This window comes from Caretta caretta, chromosome 14 (genome assembly GCF_965140235.1).
Source record: "Caretta caretta isolate rCarCar2 chromosome 14, rCarCar1.hap1, whole genome shotgun sequence".
NCBI lineage: Eukaryota > Metazoa > Chordata > Testudines > Cheloniidae > Caretta > Caretta caretta.
The window spans coordinates 1,012,881-1,027,934 of record NC_134219.1 but is presented as its reverse complement, the minus strand read 5'-3'; the positions used below and the strand labels follow the sequence as shown (position 1 = coordinate 1,027,934).

At 52.3% G+C, this 15,054-nt stretch overlaps 1 pseudogene; it reads left to right on the top strand.

Moving 5' to 3' along the window:
* Positions 1-1,818: 1,818 nt before the first annotated feature.
* LOC125621658 (uncharacterized) lies at positions 1,819-9,641 on the top strand (annotated as a pseudogene).
* Positions 9,642-15,054: the final 5,413 nt, after the last annotated feature.

The following is a 15,054-nucleotide window of genomic DNA, read 5'->3' as shown; positions in this document are numbered from 1 at the left end:
GGGCAGGGCGGAGGGGGGAAGGGGGCAGACTAACCCCTGGAGGTAAGGGGCAGGGGGCAGACACCTCGGGCGGGGCAGGGGAAGGGGGCAGACTCCCCTGGAGGGAAGGGGCAGGGGCAGGGGCAGGGGCAGGGCAGGGGAAGGGGGTAGACTCCCCCGGAGGGAAGGGGCAGGTCAGGGGAAGGGGGTAGACTCCCCCGGAGGGAAGGAGCAGGGGAGACACCTTGGGGGGGGGCGGGGCAGGGCAAGGTGGGGGAAGGGGGCAGACTCCCCTGGAGGGAAGGGGTGGGGGACAGACACCTTGGGCAGGGCGGAGCAGGGGAAGGGGGCAGACTCCCCTGGAGGGAAGGGGCGGGGGGGCAGACACCTCGGGCAGGGCGGAGCAGAGGAAGGGGGCAGACACCCCTGGAGGGAAGGGGCGGGGGAAGGGGGCAGACTCCCCTGGAGGGAAGGGGCAGGGGCGGGGCGGGGGAAGGGGGTAGACTCCCCAGGAGGGAAGGGGCGGGGGCAGACACCTCGGGGGGGGGGCGGGGCAGGGCGAGGTGGGGGAAGGGGGTAGACTCCCCTGGAGGGAAGGGGCAGGGGGTAGACACCTCGGGCGGGGCGGGGCAGGGCGAGGTGGGGGAAGGGAGCAGACACCCCTGGAGGGAAGGGGCGAGGGAAGGGGGTAGAATCCCCTGGAGGGAAGGGGCAGGGGGCAGACACCTCGGGCGGGGCAGGGGAAGGGGGCAGACTCCCCTGGAGGGAAGGGGCAGGGGCGGGGCGGGGCGGGGGAAGGGGGTAGACTCCCCAGGAGGGAAGGGGCGGGGGGCAGACACCTCGGGCGGGGCAGGGCGAGGTGGGGGTAGGGGGCAGATTCCCCTGGAGGGAAGGGGCAGGGGCAGGGGCAGGGGGCAGCTGACCTGGCAGGGGGGGCAGGTGACCTGGCGGTAGGGGCTGGCAGTGGGAGCGGGGGGGAGGGGGCAGGTGACCTGGCAGGGGGGGCTGGCAGTGGGAGCAGGGCGGGGCGGGGAGCAGGTGACCTGGTGGGGGGGCTGGCAGTGGGAGTGGGGCGGGGCGAGGGCAGGGGGCAGGTGACCTAGCGGGGGGGGCTGGCAGTGGGAGCACGGCGGGGTCAGGGGGCAGGTGACCTGGTGGGGGGGCTGGCAGTGGGAGCAGGGCAGGGCGGGGGCAGGGGGCAGGTGACCTGGTGGGGGGGCTGGCAGTGGGAGTGGGGCGGGGCGAGGGCAGGGGGCAGGTGACCTAGCGGGGGGGGCTGGCAGTGGGAGCGGGGCAGGGCGGGGGCAGGGGGCAGGTGATCTGGTGGGGGGAGCTGGCAGTGGGAGCTGGGCGGGGCGGGGGCAGGTGACCTGGCGGGGGGGCTGGCAGTGGGAGCGGGGCGGGGGCAGGTGACCTGGCGGGGGGGGGTCTGGCAGTGGGAGCAGGGCGGGGCAGAGGGCAGGTGACCTGGCGGGGGGGGCTGGCAGCGGGGCGGGGCGGGGGCAGGGGGCAGGTGACCTGGCGGGGGGGGGCTGGCAGTGGGAGCGGGGCGGGGCGGGGGCAGGTGACCTGGCGGGGGGGGCTGGCAATGGGAGCGGGGTGGGGCAGGGGGCAGGTGATCTGGTGGGGGGGGCTGGCAGCGGGGCGGGGCGGGGGCAGGGGGCAGGGGGCAGGTGACCTGGCCGGGGGGGGGCTGGCAGTGGGAGCGGGGCGGGGGCAGGTGACCTGGCGGGGGGGGCTGGCAGCGGGGCTTGGCGGGGCGGGGGAATGGGGTAGGTGACCTGGCGGGGGGGGCTGGCAAGTTGGGGGGAGGGGAAAAACAAATAAAGACTTAAAAGAGAAAAAAAACACACCCTACAAGTCAGCTAGATTCCCTGTAGGCAGCACAGCGGAAGTTCCTGTATAAAAGGAAACCAAATGTTGCCAGGGTAGGGGGCTAGATCTCTCTTTAGACAATTCTACACATACAGGATAACCTTTTCAAAAGCACCTAAGTGACTTAGGAGACTAAATCCCAGAGAGAGGCTCTGAAGTGCCCACATCATTTTTGAAAATGGGACTTAGGCTCCTAAGCATTTTTAAGCATTTTTCAAAATTTTCCCCTGCACTTTTTGTGCTAAATAAGGTTTCCTAAAGAGCCAATTGCAGCAAGCCCTAAGAACCTAACTTCCAGACCTCAGTCACTTCCCCGGCTAGGGAAGGGCATGCTGGGGCCACAACAGGCAGGAGAGGGGAAGAAATGGGTCACCATGGTCACTTGATAGTACCACAGGGCAGCTTCTGCTGCGAATTGGCAGCTCCGGACTGTTCCACGAACAAGCAGTATCCGTGCCGGGCGCTGGCATGCGAGGGAGGTTTCTTTGTGCTGTCACCGTTGCTTTGCACAGCACCTGTATGAGCTCGGTACCCAGACAAGTAGTGTTCTGCCTGTTTTGCAAATGGAGAAGCTTAGGCAGAAAGTTGACATGACTTGCAGAGTTAGGAGTAGATTTAGGGCTTTCTCATTGAACTCTGGGCATTCATCCCTCATAGCGAGGCAGAAAGCCCTGAGGACTTCGTGCCTTGCTCCGTTGTGTTCAGAACGCCTTGAGCCCTGTTCTTCTGGCCTGAGCCAATGCCCGTTGGAGCTGACGGGAGTCTTTGCTGGGGTGGGTGGATCAAAACAGGTTCTGGGTTCCAAAGACCAGTTTGAACTCCCACCTTCAAATATATCCCTGAGCTCTCTCCCATTCACAGAGGTCTCTCAAAATGTCACTGGAGCAAGATGGTGACCTGACTCTCCATCCCGCCCGGTCTTGCCCTGCTGTGAGTGAAATTAATCATTTGAGCTTTAATGTTTCTGGATTCAGAATATTTATACAGATCCTTCTTTTGTTAAGGAAAATGAAATCTGAGCACACCCTCGGTGAGTCGAGTGCTAAAGAGAAACTCAAGAGGTTGCAGGGCAATCGTGAGTATCTTTTCCGACTTCCTAGCTGACTGTGTGCAGGGTTTGTAGGAGCTGGGGGCTGGGCTTGTCCCATGTCGGTGCTTTCAGAAAGTTTTACCCAGGGCCAGTAGCGCAGTGACTTGAAAACGGGATGTAGCTTCTCCAGGTCACTCAGGTGACTTTGAAAATGTTACCCTGTGTGGTAGCACCTCCCAGGCAATGTCCCTTTTGGTTCTGTTTCATTTTTTCCCTCCTAAGCAAAATATTTTTTCACTCTTTTCCATCTGGAAGGCTTCCAATGGGCCTTTATTTTCCTCTCCAAATCAGTTACCGCTTTCAAATGTTGGCTGGCGTTGTGCAACCACACACACCGTTGTTTTCATGTGTACATACAGGGCAAATTGTGCAATTACTTTCAAACATTTCTAGGTATACATTTATTTTCATATGCTTATAGATACAAATAACGCTGATCCACACATGGTTGTGGAGGTGAGAGGGTGAATGTGCAGGGCCAGGAATCTGGGAGGGGGCCAGGGTTGACACACTTAAATCACCAATTTTAGTTGGCAGGCAGAAAACCTTGATTTAAATCATCAACTTTAACTGTTTTGCATTTGAACTTCTTTATTTTTCTAAAGAAAAATTCATTCTTCTTGGTTGGTAACCATTAAAACTTGTTACTTTGCACCTAAGTATAACCTTTCCACTCCGTTTTTCTTTTTGGTAACCCAGAGGTTATGTCCTATCCATACACGTTTATTTAAGCAACTATATTGTTTAATTTACATTTTTTCAGATTCTTAATTTTTGTATTTTTTATTATGTTATAAAATGGTAACTGCGTTTCATATTTACTAGTTGATTATTAAGTTTTTACTTATGATCTCTTTCAAACTCTATTTGGATGAAAATTCAAATTCAATTTTGCTCAAAAACAGCATTTTAAAGTGTTTTATTAAACAAAATTATCATGAATGTGCTGGATACACTAGAAGAAAGTTTATCAAAACATACTTTGCATTTATGCATTTGTATTTAAAACTAACTGGTATATTAAATAAAGGAAATATCATCTGTAACTAGTGAATTGAACTGATTGTTTCTGGTCACCATGCCCTTCAAGATTTTAGAACTAGTAGATCTCATCTCTAAAACCTAGTTTTTATTCATCGTCTGGAAGAGGAGAAAAAACCTTCCTGCTTTTTCAACTCCCAAATGGTTTCTTTACTATGAAAAAGCTAGTCAGTGAAGTGAATTAGATGAATAAACTGAAATGAAGAAAATATTCTCCCTATACCTGCAGAAGAGGCTATTGCTGTTAAAAGCTGGTTTAGCCCTTCAGCAAACTCAGGTTCCAGGTGCTTAGCCAGTGGCTTCCACCAGCTTAGTGGGTTGACTTTCTTTAAAACTTGTCAGCAAACATGTTATATTTTGTATTTAATTTAAATTATTTTAATAATGATCATAATTGTAGGCCTTAATATAGGTTATCAATTAAAATAACCTGTATTTAATTTAAATTAAAAAATCTGATTTAGCTGATGAATTTTTTAAAGAAAATCCCTGATTTTTATCCACTCCTAGAGGAGGCTGTGACTGGGGAAGGACATGCATGGGGGCAGGTGGCTGGGGGGCATGGAGCTGTGCTGCCCTGCATTGGAAGGGTGGGGGTAGTTAGGGGAGGCTGGAGGAGAAGGGGAGTGGGCAGGTGTACCTGGAGAATGACACGGGTGAGGAGCAGGGTACTGGGGGAGAGCTACAAGGGCATTGAGGGAGGCTGGGAAAGACTGTTCATCTCCCTTTCCCCTCTACCATCTGCTACCCCATATCCGCCCAGGCATAAGAACACACACACGCACACATTTTCTGTGGACTTGCAAAAGTCTGCTGGACAAGAGCCCCGCGTTCGGTGAGCTCCATATGTCTCAGCAAGGCTCCCCTTCTCTGGGTCTTATCTGCCCGCCCGATTGTAACTTTGCTGCTCATTCAAAACACTAGTAAACTGCAACAAAAAGACGTGTTTGAAAAGGAATGACAGAGGGAGGTATTCCCCTGGAGTCTAGCTCCCCCAGAACAAGATTACATTTTCTTTAGGAAGCCCAAATGTAAGGATGTCTGGAAATGAATAATTATGGATCTACTGCCAGAGTTCTCCCTCATCCTTATTCCCTTGACCTGCTTTTACCACCCACTCAGACTTAGTGCTTTCGCCTCGCGTTTTCGGAAATACACACAAGCCAATACAACAAATTTGTAGCAGATTACAAATTCCATGTTGCATTCAAGGGATCCAAAGTATGAAGATAAGGCTGAGTGGGGAGTGGTGGGGTGGGATGGGCACTTCTGGGTGCTAATTTTTTATTCTCTTATAGCTCAATGCCTGGACCTGGTCTCTAGGTTTGTGAAAGAAAACAAGGGAAAAACCATTTTATTTGAGGAGCAGCAAGACTTTCAGCTGCAAATTTGTGGCCTGGACGGGACGTTCTATGCAGAGCAGTCAGACATGCTGGAAGACTGGGAAATGCTTTACCTGCCGAAGCCTGTGAAGATGGAGGTTCTTGGCATCATGGCTGACGTGCCATGTCTGGCCACTGGGCAGCAGCTGGTTATCCTTGTTGCAGACAACGGCAGCATTTATGCATACGAAGAGGAGTTGTTGCACAGAGTTGGCAAGACCTTACAGGAGTTTTTTAATAGAAGGGCTACAGCTCTTCGGACAGGACGTCTATCCATGTGCAAAGGACCTGGAGCCTGAGGTAAGTCATCAGCACAGCTGTCTCTGGGAGATGCTGGCAGCTCCAGGTGCCTTTGAGGGAGAGATGCAGTTGGAGCACAGGAGTGGGAGCCAGAAATGTCTCACGCTGGCTTTTTCTCTGGCCTGGCACGAGTCCCCCAGCCTTTCTGCTTCAGGTGCTTACCTGTTGACTGGGGACAGCAGGCCCGACTCACCTGCTTCCCCAGGGGTTGTGACCATTACTTAGTTAATGTTTGTAATTGAAAAGGGCTAAGAACACTTCTACAGGGGATTCTGGAGGACGGGGAGGGGATGCCCCCCAGCGCAGGAATCCCTAAGAGGAGAGATATTGAAATCCGCTCCTTTCAGCTCTCTAACAGCCATTCTTGTTCTTCTTGCAGAGTGAAGAGGAGTGGGTGAAGGACCCAGAGATCCAGCAGATCAGGCAGAGCGCCAGAGACTTCGAGAGTAAAGAGGAGGCGATTGGGAAGCACCTGGATTTCCTTAGAAGTCTGTGATATTTCTAGTCTTGTAGACCATTCCTGGGGAGAGGTGTGGAGCCCACCTGAGATATACGGCCCAGCAGCGGAGATTGCAGAGAACCTGGAGATTCCCTGAGGGAACCATGTTTTCAGGGAGAATTTCTTGGGTCTCCTGATCATGGCAAACTTATGTCCTATTACAGCAAACAATGTTCCTGGTTTTCCTGGGCCCGCCATTGTTTGGCTAGCTGTGGTTTGCAGGACTTTGCTTTTCCATCATCAGCCCTGAGCCTCCGTTTCTTGTCTGTCTCCCTCCAGTCCCCTTGTTTCAGAGTCTTGAGCCATCATTGCCTTAGAAAACTTCCTTTTCTGAGCATCATTTCCATTCGAGATTTACGAGCATGCTACAGTGGAAAGTGGCCAAGCTCAGTGTGTGAGTGATGTTTGTGTACTGCAAACGAAGAAATATGTGGAGTATTATATACTCATGGAATCTAGAGCCATACACATTATTGTGATGGGGATAGGAATACCACCCTGTACCAACAGACACCCTAACATGATCTGGACTTTTATTGACACCCTGAGGGACCTCTGTATTGCTATAAACCTTTTGTTCTGATTATTATGGTGAACCCCTTTGCCTGATTGCCTGCCAGATCTACCCCTGGGCCTAAGCTGGGAGAGATCATCTCCCTACTCACTTTCTCTTTGAGGGGATGGGGAAGAAGGGGTCTGTAAATGCCACAGTTAGTACAGGTCACTTGAGCTGAAAGCTCTCGACTTGCATTCTGAGATGCTGCTCCCTCTTGGCAAGTGGTAAATATTCTGAACCAGCAGAGGATGAAGGTTCCAAAGATGGTCCTAGAAGGTAGAGATAAAAATCCCCACTTCTCCAGGTGTTCCCTGTGTTCTCTGTGATGCCCATGTCGCAAACACATAAACTAACATCATTCTCTGTATTTGTTTCCATTAGCACCCTTAAAGTGTGAGGTGCCTTCAAGCCATACGAGAAGGGACTTTTCCGTCCCGAGTCTGCAGTTTAAGGACTAACAGGCAGGTTACGGAAGGGGGGAGGGCAACAAAAAGAATTCTCTGTACGATAAACAAGATCTGCTATAGGTAGCACAGCGGAAGTGGGCTCTTAAGAGAAACTTATAAATGAAGGTGGGAGGGACCTCGGCACTTGCCTCTGGCACAGGCGCTAAGGGTGCGACATGCCCCAGTTCTGGTGAGAAGTGCAGTGCAGGCAAATGGGACAAAAGTAGCTTGTTTAGCTAGGGAAACTCTTCTGCTGAGATCTGCTCTGTCGCTGTAACTCTCAATTTTGCTTTGAGAAGTGGAGTCGATGGCTGGGAACCAGAGTCCTGAGAAGAATCAGTCACTGAAGAACCTGCAGGAAGATGCCTGGGGCTGGACTTGAGCAAATGGTATGGTGTGTCTGTTTCACTTATCCCTGCATGGGGTGGCTGAGTAGCTGTATTTCCCTAACCCTAATACCTGGCAGGACTTGCCACACAAACCGCTAGAAGCATATTCTCGAGTCACAGAGAGAACTCTGAAATCTCTTCGGCCATTTGGCTTCTGTTCTCATCACTCGGTCAGTGGTGGCCAGACTTTTTGGTAGGCCTTTATTACCCCTGGCCAGCAGTGCAGGGCTGCCTCTTCCAGCAGCTGAGAGAGGACTTTGTAGGGTTTTTTTCCCACTGAGCATCTTTTCCTGCCTCCGGGCTGTTGGGTTCCATCCCTATCTGGGGGGGGAGAAATGGACAGGGTTTCATGATGGTTTGCCTGGCTTAATACTTGGAGCGGCTTATTTATATCACATGCTTTTTTCACTGGATTTCCACATTTACTGAAGCTTGTTTTCCCAGCTGACATGGGGACATGAAGTCAATGAAAGTAACTGGGGTTGCATAAGCAGGTGACTGTCCTGTGTGTTTAGTACGAATTGGGACAAGTCCTTGTTTCAGAGGTGGAAGTCCCTCAGGTAATAGAGGTTCCCCTGGTTTCCATCAGTACGTGTGTTGGGCCCCTGGTTCCGCTCACTAGTAATATTCACTGCAGCTCTCCCCCGACTTGCGTGCACGCTCTGTAGGTACAGGACTGCCACTCAGGCGCTGGCAAACCCACGTCCCTCCCCAGCTACCAGGTGGCACGTTCGCTGTATGTGGGATCTCTGGCCATTAGGCTTCCTGCGGCAGGTGGACCCAGCTCTGAAATGGGGGGATGATGCAGCAGGTGCCGTGAGTAAAGACGCTGCGAGAGCTTGATTAACTAATGCCACAGGTTGTCCCTGTTCATCGGCACCAAGCTCTCCTGGAATAAGAACGCTCTGGTAGCTTCAGGATAATTTCCCAGGTTGTCTTGCTCTCCTCGAGGTATCACTTACCCTGCCAAAGGCAGGAAGCCTCTGAGGGCTGTACTCCACATCAACCTGAGGGGTGTGAGGCTGGCTGGACTGATGAAATACATCTTCAGTGCTGGTGATTACATCGACTTCTCACACGTTCTGTGAGCCAGCACAGCTTCCCCTACCGCAGCTCCCGCGAAAGGTCTGCCCAGCACCGGCTAATGCCGGAACGACGTGGTGCCGCAGTGAGGGCCGCAGTTCTGCCTTCCCTCTGGCTACAGGCCAGTAACTGCAACAGCTGCTTCAGGCCATTCCACTGACGCTGAGATTGGAGAGGGTTTTTGATTCTTTTGTGTTGTGTTCATTTAATACCTACTTTACTGCTGAGGGTGAGAGGCCAACTGTTGTGTTTTAGGCCTTTGCAGGTACTGGAATTTCCTGGAAGCCAGCCCGGGGTGAAAGCACAAGAAGTCTTTGGGAAGGATGCTGATACAAGGCTGTGCCCTGTGCTAGGGTGGCCCAGGCTGGTGTCACATTAGGGAAGGGAGTAAACATTGTTCTGTGATTGAAGCAGAATCTGTTCCCGCTTCTGCCACTGCTGTTCTGTGTGGCCTTGGGAAAGTCACTTCTCAGTGCCTCAGTTTTCCCTTCTGCAAAATGGGGCTCATAATGCAGACTGCTGCAGTGCGTGAAGTGGAGGGTTGCAAAGTGCTTTCAGATCCTCAGCTGGAAGGTGGCAGAGGAGCACATGGTATTACGACAGTACCAGGAGGTGTGAGCCGGTACGACATCGTGCATCGACTATGAGAAAGGGATGAGAGACCTTTTCCGTTGGACCATATGAACTGGCACCATAAACTCACTGAACGTTAGATCTCACCAAGTGAGGGTCAATCATCCTCATCATCGTATCCACTCGTTACACTCCACACCTGAATATAGCCATTATATGGACAACTTACCCCCATATCTCAGTGTCTGTGCTTCGACCTGCTAACCCTTTACCCCCAAGAGGGGATATTGCAGATTATGTATGCCTTACGCCAGCCGATCTTAAACCGAACTTTGTACCTCTTGATACTATATACGTTATTCCCTGATAACCAGAAACTTCTACGCTTAAACTCTCTGTACTGTTCACTTTTTTTAGAACATCTTAATTACCTGACCGGACATGTGTTGTGGCAAGATCTCTTGCCCAGCTCTGCTCTGGATTCAACATACCCCTATTCCCCCAGAGACCGTGCTAGAACTTGACATGGCTTGGACAGTGACGGCTGTATGCCTAGGGATACAGCTTCTCAATCTATGTGTACTGTCACCAAACGCCTGGTGGCACAGTCATTAGGAGCAGTACTGCGTTTTCAGGGGCGCCCTGGCACTGGGCCCAAGCTTAGGAAGGGGCCCATAATCCCGGGTCGGGTGTGTGGTGAGGGCAGCAGCTGTCTGTCCCTGAGCTAAAGGTAGTGTGCGGGGAGGGAGGGCAGTGCTGGGTGTCTGGCCTCGCCTCTCCCAGCGGCTCATGCACAGGCCTCAATCAGGGGTTTCTGGGTGCTGCACAAACAGCTGTGCGCCCAGGGCAGTGGCGCCCAGTGGACGAGCACCCAGAACAGAGAGTGCTCGTTAAATCAGGGACCCCCCTTGGCCCAAGCCCCGCAGAGCAGCCGGAGCTCCATTCCCCCACCAGCACCCTTGGGGAGGATTTGAGCCTCGAGCCCCCTTGAGAAACCCTGGCCCAGCTGTGCTCTAGGCCTGGTGGGGAGCTGCACGTGGCCAAGCTGTAGCCAGGTGATGCCTGGCCTGGTTCAGTTCAGAGCAGTCTGGCTGGAGATTTGGGGGTGGGGGGGGTCTGGTTCAGGAATAGAGATTTGGGAGGAGCCCTGTTCTGGTAGGCAGTGGGGAGGTTTGGGTTGAAAGCAGTTCATAGAGGTCTGATCTGGTTCAGGCTGGAAGGGGACCTGGTCCAGCTTGGGGGTTTTGGTCTGAGGAGGGATATGGATCTGGTCTAGTTTGGTCTAGGGGGGTCATTCTGGGCAGGGATGTGGGTCTGATCTGATTTGGAGGGTTGGCCCAGCCTTACAGGGGCACAGCTGGCCCTGATCCTAGTTTCTGTGTCACTCTGCTTGGAGGGAAGGACAAGTGAATAATGCCTCTGTAGATAAAATGTATTCAAGTTTTTCATTTGTTTTATTTTTTAATTGTTTTAAATCTGCCCCAATTTTCATACAAAAATGTAATTCAAACCCGGGCAGTTCCTATGAGAAACATGCAGGGTGAGCTAGTGGGAAGGTTCCCTTTTAGGGGCAGCAGGACATGGCTGGTGTTTTGGCTGCTTTGGCTTTTGTTAGCTGGTTTTACACACGAGTGTACGTAACAAATTATAAAAGAAAAACTACAAAATAAAACTACATTATCTTTTTGCCGTAGGGCTGCCGTTGCTGGGACCCTAGCTGCAGCCACCTCCCTCTGCAACCTAACCATCTGTGTGCTGTTAAAGACAACTCCTGTGTCAATCTCCTGTCTTTTACCCTTGTTCCCCAGAAGGGCCCACAAAAGGTTAATCTGGTCCTGATTAGGAAGTGAGCGTGAGGCATGTTGCTGCAATATCAGAAAGCCAAGGAACTAGATGGCTGCGGCACAGACAGTGTGGGGAAGCTGGCGGGTCCCCCCTGCCCACATGCCTGGCGGCATTGTTACACAGGCTGCCTGTAAAAGCTTCTGAAGGCTCAATCCCTCCCCCTTTGAAAAACTAATGTCTCCAAAGAGCAGCTGCTCCAGTCTCTCTGCAGCCCCCACTCTGGTAAGCTCCTTGCACCAGGTGCTCCCTGGCTCTGGAAGAAAACAGGCACACTGCCTGGCCCTCTCCAGGGTCAGATGGCTCATGCCTCCCATCACAAGGCCAAGCCTCCCTTTGGATTGAAATTAGTTCAAGTGAAGAAAAGTATATTTCACTTCAGAGCAAGATTTTATGAAATTTCCCTTTTTTACTGCAGCTGTCACATTGTCCTCTGTGCCCTAGAAACCCTCACCCCTTGTCCTGCCTGATACACGGGTGTGCTGAAAGGTGGCAAGCTTGGCTCTGCTGTGCAGGGCTGTATGGATCAGTTCCAACATCTGTGATTGCACCAATGTAAACAGGAATGTGATGTGATCTCTGGAGCTGGGAAATTGGCTGCACCCCCCTCTGATTCATCCTGGATCCCTTGCAAGCTGGCCTCAGACCTGGAGATGCACCTGGTGGCGGTGGTGGATGATCTGACAGCTACGCACGGAGGTCAGTGCTCCACGATGGTGCTGTTGGAGCTACTGTATCTGCAGCCTCAGCGGTGTTGATTATGAGGCACTGATAATTCACTTGTGAGGCTTGGTAGGGGTGGGTCAGGTCCTTTTAAGGTGCTGTTACCTGTACACATTAGGGCACCCCACCTTTTCCCAATTCGTAGGGCTGCAGGCAAAAAGCACCTACCCGTACCCAATCCGTAGGGCTCAGGGCCACCCGTACCCAATTCGTAGGGCTCAGGGTGTAACTAACCTGGTCAATTTAAGTACCCACACCCTTTCCCAATCCGTAGGGCTCTGGGTGTATCCTACTTCTGCAGGTTTGCAGGACCTTTTACCAGTGAAAGAGCCTTACACAGTAATATCCTACATCACCTCTGTTCACGATCACCAAAAACAGACTGCACATGCCACACATACAGTGCTCACCACTCCCAATAAGACAGATGAACTTTTCCCTGCTGGCCAGTCAGGATCAGGTCCAGCTGGGGGACTCCGGTTTCGGCCCGGTGTCATTGGCAGGGTGCTGATCTTTGGCAACTCTGATCTTTGGGGCTGTGTCCTGGAGTTGGTTCCCAAAGAACTTCCTTTTGGACCCCAGTTTATATAGTGAAACTTGAGTCCTTTTCAGCTGTACCTTAACCAAGCATTATACTAAAATTTTGCTAACCAATCCTAACATAGTGAAACAAAATTCTCTAACCAACCCTACCCCACCACCTTAATTAATTTACTCCTAGCAAAATTAATGATGTAACAGACAGAAACAATTCAAGAACTAGAGACCATACAGATAAACAATAGGGAAGTGGGGACCATAATGACAAAACAATAAAGAAATGAGGATTTCACAACCACAACTATTGATAAGTTATTTCTTGACATACAGATGCTATCGAACGAAGCTTTCTTTAGCCATCTTAAGATCGGTTTCTTTATCTGGTGATAGTGGGGGCCGTGAGGACGAGGTCTGCTCCTTAACAGCCTGTTCTTACATTGTTTTACTGTAATTTACATGGAATGTGAGGATGTGACTTCCTGCTTCTCAGCTAATGGCTGCTGCTTGGCTGCTCTTTTAATCTGGCTGCAGACGGCGGCCTTAGGCCTTACAATCTGGCTGCAGACAAAGGCCTTATCCTTACAGCGCCTTTGGTCATTCCCCTCAAACGAGGGTTGTAATGAGAGAGCTCTGACGTGGGAAGTCCCACAGGGTCTGGTCTTATATCCTTGCTCAACTCTGGTGTGGGGCTCCTGGGGTGACCCTGTGGCCCAGTGCCTGAGCCTAGCCTAGGCCTGGATGAAGAGCAGCTGGCTCAGGGTCACTCCAGGTAGGATGGAGATGTTCTATCACCAGAGCGCTGGCTGCCATTTATTTGTCAGGGTGTTGCACAGACTTGGGCTCCTACTAGACTTATCTCTGCCCCTCGACTCCCAGAGAGCCCCTGGGGCCAGACAGGCTCTTTCTGTCTTCAGCTGGACGATAGTCTGCACCCTCTTGGATGCCTCCTTAGCTGTGGAGACCCTGCCTTGGTCACCTCTAGCTGGGCCGTTGCAATATGCTGCCATTAGGGCTGACAAAGAAGCCACCCAAGGTGTGCTGCGACCAGCACCTAAACCAACGAGAGCGCGTCATGCCCCTGCTCTTCACAGGGTATTAGCTGTCAGTTAACTGGTCTCCTCCCACAGTGGGCTCAAACTCCTTCAGCTCAGCTCTGCAGGTTGCTGCCCTGCCTGTGTGTGTGCTCAGTTCTCGCTCTGCTCTCTGCGTGGCCAACTCCGTTCTCCTCACCAAGCCCTGTTGTAGCCGGCCACCTGGGCTGGAGCAGCCTCCCTGCTCCAAGGGGTCGAGTCACTTCACGCCCCTTCTAAAAATCGGCTTCTTCCAGTACCTTTGGCCACCAATCACCCTCTCCTGGTCTCTCCCCTACAACAAATATAAGCAGTTCTGGAGCTGACCTCCCCCATTCATGTAACTACCCTGCTTATCCGCCATCCTTTGTACTGTGTCTAACTCAGATTTTGAGCTCTTCAAGGTGGGGCTCTTGTATTTGTTCATAGCTGCACGAAGCACCCAAGCCCTGTAGACATAGCAACATGCTCAAGGGCAAGGTGATGAATGATTGTTCTCTGGGGCTGGGACGTGGCACTTGGCTTTCTGGCAATGGCTCAGTTTCATTCTACAGAGAAACGAAAGAGAGGAAATGGAGCTGCACTTTAGCCTTTGGGCCCTTTCTTCTTCTGCACTTAGAGGCAATGAGCCCGCCCCTCAGATGTGCTCCACCTTCTCCCTGGAACAGGGAGTGGTGAAAAGCGCTGTATTCAACCAAGTGCAATTACTGCCGAGCAGTCAGCTGGAACAGGGGAAAGTGGCTTATTCCAGAGGCAGATGCAGAGGCTGTGCTCCCCCCGCCTGCCCTCTGCATCTCGAAGGAACACACGAAACAGAACACTTTATTTTAGGGGACCAAACTGATCAGTTCTGGGGTGCCTGAGGGCAGGGGTTATCTGGGTGGAGGAGTGGCTGTGAGACGGGCATAGTGCGCATGAGGAGAACAGTGCTTAGCCATTGGAGCCTAGATTGCCTCCCTCAACCCACCATGGCTAACGCTGCCTGTGTATGGGGCCTCTCTCGCAGTAGGACACTAATTCCACGAATTATGGTTGGACAAACAGAAGCAGAGGGTGGAGGAGCTGCTCTCCAGGACAAGGATACCCTGCCCTCTTCTGGAGCTGTAGGGTCAGGTGGTCACCTCACCTCCAGAACGAACTGGTGGTGGTAGGAAAGCTCTGGAGAAGGGCAGCAAAGACGCTTGGAGGTCTGAGCCAAGGCTTACACATGACCACAGGTTGCAGTAACTAGGACTATATAGCCTGGGAAGGAGAACTAGGAGGGACTTGACTGAGAAAACAGCCTCCAGCTGGTCTTTGTGCTGCCTTGATGTTCTAAGGCGTGCAGTGAAGACTGGTCACTCCCCCGGTCGTGCACCAGAACAAGTGCTTGTTCCATTACGTAAGTACCTTTAGAAAAGTGCAAGGGACTGCGGCTTCCTGCTGCATGGGACTGCCTGGGAGACTCACCATCCCACAGGGTCACTGGGCTACAGCATGAGACTGGACATACTGATGACCCAAACATCTCTAGTTCTGTATGCTCCGAAAGGGATTATCAAACCCCATGGAGTTTGCATCACTGCAGGGCCCAGGAGGGGTCACTCCTTCCTTCAGTGTGCAGATGTGCATAGTTAGCCCACTGCGTTCTGGTACCAGGCCACTGGCAAGAGCAGGCTACCAAGCT